This window comes from Salvelinus namaycush, chromosome 29 (assembly GCF_016432855.1).
Source record: "Salvelinus namaycush isolate Seneca chromosome 29, SaNama_1.0, whole genome shotgun sequence".
Taxonomy (NCBI): domain Eukaryota; kingdom Metazoa; phylum Chordata; class Actinopteri; order Salmoniformes; family Salmonidae; genus Salvelinus; species Salvelinus namaycush.
In genome coordinates, this window is record NC_052335.1 from 9,871,631 (window position 1) to 9,874,267 (window position 2,637).

A 2,637-nucleotide genomic window follows, 5' to 3' on the forward strand; every position below is an offset into this window, starting at 1 on the left:
CATGACCGTCACAATCCTAACTGACAACTTTTTTTTCTCCATTGAATGCAATGTATTGACAATAGCGTTAGTTGTTTGACACTGATCTTTTCCCATTGACTGCAAATGTATTGACATAAGCGTCAACCCTGTGACACACGTCTTTTCCCATTGAATGCAATGTATTAGCATAGTGTCAAGCGCTTGATGTTGATATTGGCCCTGCAAAGCCTGCTGGGAGCATAGCCAATTGACATTTGCAAAAAACATGACAAGATTACATTTTCCTCTGATATCATGTTGGTTCCCATTCTTTTTTACTGTCCTCATAGGCATAGCACTTTTTGTGTGTGAGAGCAACCCTAGAAACCCCAGTGGACATATTCACACACAAGGCAACATGCCAGAATCCATTCCTAGATACAGTACATGCTGCTTTCCTCACCTTATTGCATCAATGAAAGTGCATTCAATTGTGAAATGCCATTAAGCCCTTTACTGGGAAACACAATTTACCAAAAATACATATTGCTGAATATACAGTAGAAAGTAATCTAGACTTCACAATATTTGCACTTTATTTAAGGTCATCCTATGTCCGTAATGTTCACAAATACTCAATGTGATTTTGATGAATTACCTGATGTGCCACTATGTACTATGGTAGAAATTCCATGTCCAATCATGATACATCATGTAACTCAACTCACCCCTAGTCTATTTAATAATGTCTTACACTGAGTGTACAAAACATTATGAACACCTACTCTTTCCATGACATAGACTGACCAGATGAATCCAGGTGGAAGCTTTGATCCCTAATTGATGTTACTTGTTAAGTCCACTTCAATCAGTTTAGATGAAATGGCTGAAACAGGTTAAAGAAGGATTTTTAAGCCAATATTAGGAAGGTGTTCTTAATGTTTTTTACATTCAGTGTATACTCTATATCACAATTGAATTCAGCTAGGGTGACAAATCTAAATGTTAAACCAAAAATTACATCCTTGTTTTTAATAAATCAGCCCACTTCTTGTCATACAGTGCAAATATGATTTGGAGGTAAAACTGCTAGATGGATGAAAGGCAGATCCACTTAAGCGTGATAGATGTGGTTGTGTCCGTTGCTAAGAGATGCTTGAGAGCGGATTGGCCATTGAACTGGAAGTCAACAGAAGGTATCTGTCAAATGAACCCAAAACAACAACACCAAAGCAATGCATATTGATCATTTACATAAGTGTGTCATGCCCAATCTGTCACTTTTTCTCATTCATGCAATAGCAAGATATGTCATAATATCAACGCTTTCTCAGAGTAATGTGATAGAGTAATATGGTTTCCATAGTGTTACAAATATCCCATCCAAACATAACATAATTCGATTGACCTTGATGGATTTTTCCATAGCCTAACACTGAAAAATGATTTCAATTATATTGTTGAGTTTTCCTTCTTTTGGGTAAGCCACCCAAGCACCTGTGGCAACTCCATCATTCAGGACAGTTTCCCTGTACTCATGCCATTGTCACCATGGTAACTGGTATTGAGCTGTCCCATTGGCAGTGCCAAGAACTGAGTGGTACATGTGGACCTTAGTAGGCGATAATAAATAGATTCCAAGACAGGTTCAAGAGGTTTAATTACAGAATGTAGCTTCCAATGAAAACCGCATGCTATGAAGCTGCTCAAGTGCCTGGAAGAATTCAGAAAGAAGATGTACGAATATACCCATAAAGAAAAGGAGCACATTTGTTGTCTCGTTAAAATAGAAGCTAAATTCGCACTGGTCTATGACTGGGACAACAACAGTATTTTATCAATGAGAAACAGAATCTTCTCATTTAGAACATTAAAAGAGGTGAGGAAGAGAGATGTTCTCTGTAGCAGCCGCTTGCCTTTGGCTCTTCCTCTGATTAATCTGGGCTCCAATCCCCTGTTAAATCTGCAAAGGAGATTGATGGCCCAGGCCTCTGCTCATTACTGGTTCCTGACATGGTGGATGAGACTCGGCTAACTCCAATTATCACGTGCCCTCCATGATGGCTCTATAACAGATGGTTTCTACTGGTCTCACTCAGTTTTACATCAGTATCAGGTAAAATAATTTCCCACGCATATGAATGACCCTTTGACGTCTAGGAGCAGATTGGGTTCATCCTGCTGTAATCTGGTTGCTGCTGTGAGCTTCATATGGATGAGATTTTGATTCCACATCAGACTAAAGGGTCTCTGTCAGGTGTAAACAGATTTGTCTGAGATGAATCAGCTAATATAGTTCAGATGCCGGCAAAACTATTTCTCACATCTGGACTTTACTGTCTTTGATCCAGTTTCCTAGCTATGCTAGCTCTCCTTCCAGAAGGTGGCAGTGCTTTGTTATTCAGAATATGACAAATAAAAGTCACATGAATCGTGCTCTAAGGATATCAGCATTTATTTTTCTACACTTCTTTGGGAAAAGAAGTTGGAGAACGATAATATTTTATTAAACTGTAGGCTGTAGAAAGAACTGACAGCTTTCGTGAATTAGCCCAGTGTTATTTTCTCTATTCACTCCATGTTAGGCAGTGCCTCTTGTGAAAGAATACCCCTCCCACACATTTTTATCAAATGGATTTATCAATAACATCAAGAATTGTATATACTGTAGGTATC